We start from the raw sequence: 6,150 nt of genomic DNA on the forward strand, positions 1-6,150 counted from the left end.
CTGCACTCCAGCCTGGGTGATAGAGTGAGATCCAGTCTCAAAAATAAATAAATACAGCCTGGCCAACATGGCGAAACCCCATCTCTACTAAAAATACAAAAACTAGTCTCCCAGCTGGGTCCCAGTTTGGGTCTGTCTGGTGTTTGGCTGTGCATTTTTGGCAGGATATTAGTCAGCTCAGGCTGCCACAGCTACTATGACATGGTATCTGAAACAAAAAAAATTATTCTGTCGCAGTTCTGGAGGCTGGAAGTACAAGATCAAGGTGCTGGCAGATTTGGGTCCTAGTGAGGGCTCTCTTCCTGGCTTGCAAACGGCCGCCTTCTCACTGTGTCTTCACAGGCTGGGGGAGAGAGAGAACAAGCCCTCTGGTGTCTCTTCTGGTAAGGATACTAACCCCATCATGGGGGTTCCATCCTCACGACCTCAACTAACCCTGATCAGCTCCCAAAGGCCCTGCCATCAATACTGTCACAGTGGAGGTGACACAAACATTCAGTCCTTAACCGGCAGAAATATCACAGAAATGACTCTGTTCTTCTCAGTGCCTCCCATCAGGTGGTGAACAGTTTCGATTTATCTGGTTATTGATGACGTTCACTTTGATCATTTCATCAAGGTGATGCTTGCTGGGCTTCCCCGCCTGTAAAGTTGCCTCTGGAGGCATAAAGTCATAAAGTCATAAAGTCATAAAGTCATAAAGTTTCTTTGTGATTGCGGTGACTCTTCAGGAAGTTTCTTTGGAACTAAAGATCCCTGTGGTTGTTCAACTTCCAGTGTATTGATTTATTAACATCCGTATGTTAAACTCAGGTTCCTTTTTTATTTAATGAACTGGAATCTTGACTAACATGATTGGTTTTGATGCTCAAGTTATCTCTGGCGTGGCCAGTAGGAAGCGACTCCTGTGTGTTTTCTGCAAGTCCTTGCCCTGGCTCATCCTGCCCCTGACCTGTCTCGGTCTGGACACAGCTGCTTCCCCAGGGAGCCCCGGGTCCCGTCGGTGGTGAGTGGTATTTAGGGCCCAGGGTCTGCCACTGGAGGAGGCGGGTGGGGTTGCTGCTTCCAGAGTCTCTTGGAGGAAGGAGCTGGAGAATAAATGGATTCCTCCAACTCCAATCCAACACCGTAGGCTGCATTCTAGTTTCATACCTTTCAATATTTGTCACTCTCTGCCCACAGTGAGAAAGAGGACTCCCACTAGCTTTAATATCTTTACTTCTTTTACCGACCCCCTGGGTGTAACCACCTCCCTCCCATTGCCACTGCTCATCTCCCTGCTGATGCCCTTCTCATCATGCTTGGCTCTGGCCCCCTCCTTGCAGCCCCTCCTCTCCGTGCCCAGCCTCCTGCTCTCCTCCTCTAGTACCTTCTCCACAGGGATGCCCCCACATTCTCCTCTCTGTGCAGCTTCATTCACAATAAAAATTACTAATCACCACTGCTCACTTCCCTTCCCAGAGCCAGTTTCCTTCCAGAGATATTCTATTCTATGCATTGGAATTATTTATGAATAAATATAAGGATAGTTTCTCTCACAGATATTACTTGAACCCAAAGATGTGCATATTTATTTATTTTATTTTCATATGCATATGAAAATATGTCAGTAGACATTTGAGTTATTTCCCATTGGTGGCATTTATGTGTAATACTGCAATATATAAAGGACATAAATATTATACAGAAAACTACATCAAGCATAAATGTACAACTTAATGACTTTTATAAAGCAAATACTCATGCAACCACCACCAGCATCAGCAAATGGAACCTTCTCAGCAACCCAGAAGTTGCCCCACCTGTGCCCAGATTTGTCAAATGCGCCGTTTTTCATGATGATCACTCTATTTGTGTCTTGCAGAGAAAAGCAGTAACCAAATGGAAGATGTTGGTAATTGTGACTATATTAAAATTGGAAACTTCTGTTTATAAAAAGATGTCATCAAGAGAGTGAGGAGGAAAGCCTCCAGGCGGAAGAAATTATCTGTACTGCGTAGAACCATCAGAGGACGTGGACACGCTGTCCTGAGAGAACCCCTAGAATCACGGAGAAACTGACAGCCTGGTGGGAAAGAAATGGTCAAGACACTGAAACAGGCATTTCACAAAGAGGAAAACCAAATGGCCAGTCAGCGCACAGAAAAGACGTTCGACTTCCTCACCCCTCTGGGATGCACAAACCAAAACCACTGCGAGATACTACCACGTGTTCCCTTGAGTGGATAAAATTAAAAAAAAAAAAAAAAAAAAAAAAAGACTGACAGCAGGGGCACTGGGGAGGAAATGAAACGGTGGGAACACACACTGCTGGGGGAGGTGCAGCCACCTTGGAGGGCGGGCATTGCCTGCTGAGGTGGAGGATCGGCAAACCTCATAATTCGGCGATCCCACCACGAAGGATCTGCCCAAGAGACACACGGGAGCCGGGGGCCCCAGGCAGCACGCACAGGGATGCTCGCAGCAGTGTTGCCCCTAAATGCCAAGATGGAAACCGCCCAAGAGTTTGTCGGTGGTAAAATGGATATATACGCTGTGGTACATGATGCAATGGATGTCAGGCTGCAACGAAAATTCATAAGCACCCCAGTGAATCCCAGGGGGGTGACTCCACGCACAACAACAAGCACGGAAGAGTGCATGGCCCGGTCCCATTCATAAAAAGCTCCAAAAATCGGGAGCCTGTTTAACAGGTGACAGCGCTGAGGGATGCGCTCGTAGGTCGTCAAAATGTACACAGGAACTTGGGATTGATTGCTGGGTGTGGATCAGTCAGGGTGGCAGGTCCCAGCTGGGAAAGAAGGGGGGTGGGTCAGAAGGAGCCCCTGGGGGCTTCCAGGGGTCTGGACAAAGTGCTCTTTCTTGATATTTTATGGCTAAATTGATGGGTGATTGTTTTGTGAAGATTCATCAAGCTGTACATTTAAAAAAAATGTTTCTTTTAATGGACTTTGGGCACTATTCTGTGCGTTATATTTCACATTTAAGAAGTTTTTGTTTAAAGAAATCCTTTCTTTCCTATAGGTCACAGACAGCTCACTATTTTTGGCTAAAAGTCATCGCTACTACTTTGAAAATAATCGATTTTCTCTGGCTGCTTCGAAGGCATTTTCCTCTGTGTCTCTGGTGCTGCACAGTTTGGTTGTGACGGCCTCGAGGGGTCAGGGATCCGATAGTGTTCTATCGTGTGGGCTTCACTGGTCTCGAATTGGGGGGTTGATGGAGCTTATCAGCTGTGGGCCATTTTCAGATGCTGTTTCCAGTGACTACTTCTGCCTCTCCCACCATCACAGCCTCGCTGGCCAGTCTCCCAGGGGCACATCTTCCGTCCTGGCTGCCAGCCACCCCTGACCACCCCTGCAAAGCCTCCAGCTCAGCAGGTGGATGTGAACGGGGGATGGGGAGGAGATTCCTGTCCCTTTTCTGTCTCAGAACAGTTCCCCTCTCCACCCAGTCCCTGTCAAGGGCAGTTCCTCTCATCCTGAGGTCCAGTGCAGTGGAGCTTGCCTCAGTGGGCCCTGTGGTTTGGTGGAGTCAGAGACTTCCCCAGCCCCTTGTGCCCCCATCCATCTGAGCTAGTCAGCGGCATGCTATGGGAGCAGGAGGACCCCAGGGAACATATATTCCTGGCCTCTAAAGCCCCCGTGGGACTGCTGAGCACATGCAATTAGGAAAGAATGTTATGTGGATTTCCCACGTCTGGAGAAGAGGCATCAAGCTCTGCCGCCTGCTGGAGTGGGCAGTGGCTTGGCAAGGGCAGGGGGCCTAGAGAGCTCTGGGCCACTGTGGTCACAGGAAGGGAGGCTGGGGGATGGCCCTATAGCACATCCTCCCCAATGCACACACATCCTCCCCAATGCACACACATCCTACACATGCACACACATCCTCCCCAATGCACACACATCCTCCCCAATGCACACACATCCTACACATGCACACACATCCTACACATGCACACACATCCTCCCCAATGCACACACATCCTCCCCAATGCACACACATCCTACACATGCACACACATCCGTCCCAATGCACACACATCCACACATGCGACACAGCCACACACAGCACACATCACATACACACATGACACGATACATGCCACCACACAACAAACACACACTGCACATAGTCACGCATGCCATATTCACAATACACACATACACACGTCACACGCAGCACACATTACACAATACACGATGCCACACATACACCATACACGCAGGCCACACATACATGCCACACACATACACACAACACACACATGCACATAGTCACGCCATGCACATATTTCACAATACACACATGCACACAGTACAATGCAGCAACACATACACAATACGCATGCCCACACAACATGCACACACATACCTCAACACACATGCACATAGTCACGCAGCACATATTCAAATAACACATGCACACAGTTCACACACAGCACACATCACACAATACACGCATGCACACATACATGCACAACATACAACACACACATGCCACATAGTCATGCATGCCACATTATCACATCACACATGCACACAGCACCGAAGCACACATACACATACACGCATCCACACGATACAGGCACACACATACACACAACACACACATGCCACATAGTCACGCATGCACATATTCACAATACACACATGCACAACGTCACATGCCAGCACATATACACACATACGCCAGCCCCACACACATGTATACACAACACAACCATCATACGCGGTCACACACTGCACACAGCACACACAGCACACATACCAATGACGCATGGCACCATACATGCCACACACATACACACAACACTACACAGCACAAGCTCACGCATGCAATAGTTCCAATACACACATGCCCACAGTCACATGCAGCCCCAATATACACACATATGCAGCCACACACATGTATACACACACACCACCATAGTCACACACATGCACACAGCCACAAACATGCACACATATACATCACACACATGAGACACATGTTACACACAACACATACACATGCATGCCCAGTCACACTATATACAATCACACAAAGCCATTTACATACAGGCACACATGCACACACTTTGTGCATACAACACACACATGCACACAGTCACCACATGCACACATAGTGTGTACATCACCATGCCAGTCACACACATGCAAACACATGTATAGTCACATGCGTGCAAACACATATGAACATAATATATGCATGCAATTAGTCACACACACATGCAGTCACACACAGCACATACACACATGCACACAGCTCACACATAAGCAGTCCCAACATGCACAACAAAAGCGGCACTGCACACGCCACTACACACACACATGAACACAATGTCACACATAAGCACAGTCACACGGACATTCAACACACATGCACAGTCACACACACACACACACACACACACAGATGCACAGTGAGGCTCAGCCTTTACACTCCCCTCAGTCCTGATCCTTTATTTATTTATTTATTTATTTATTGAGACGGGGTCTCATTCTGTCACCCAGGCTGGAGTGCAGTGGTGCAATCATGGCTCACTGTAGCCTTCAGTTCCTGGGCACAAGCAATCCTCCTGCGTCAGCCTCCCAAAGCACTGGGAATATAAGCTTGATTCACTGCGCCCAGCCCCAATCCTTTTAAATTGGGCTGTGGGCTGGGGTCCCAAGGGCAGTGACCAGGGCAGCATGGGGAGAGGGGAGGGCAGGGAAAGTCACCTGACTCCCAAAAGATACAGAAATATATGGAGGCACATAGGGAGAAGGACAGAGAGAGTGAGCGAGAGGGGGATTTCTTTCATTCATACAATGTTTATTGAACGTCAAATGTTTGCCAGGCACTGTGCAAAATCACATAAAAATGAGGCGGGAGGAGTGCAGTGGACAGGGAGTGCCAGCAGGTCAGGCATGAGTACAGACAGGCAGAGACACAGACTTCGAAGCCAGACCCCAGCGCTGGAGCTGATGCCTGCTTGCTCGCCTGCTGAGGGCGAGAGTGCACCTGCTGTGGTGGCCTGACCTCACTGTGGACACCCACCGCGGGAGCACCAGTCTTCCCCCGGTCCCCAGGGTGTGGAAGCCAGGGGCCTTTGTAGCCCCACATTGCTTGGAGTTGGATGCAAACATTCCAAGAGCTAGGGGTGCC

This window comes from Rhinopithecus bieti, unplaced genomic scaffold (assembly GCF_001698545.2).
Source record: "Rhinopithecus bieti isolate Rb0 unplaced genomic scaffold, ASM169854v2 scaffold_9449, whole genome shotgun sequence".
Classification (NCBI taxonomy): domain Eukaryota; kingdom Metazoa; phylum Chordata; class Mammalia; order Primates; family Cercopithecidae; genus Rhinopithecus; species Rhinopithecus bieti.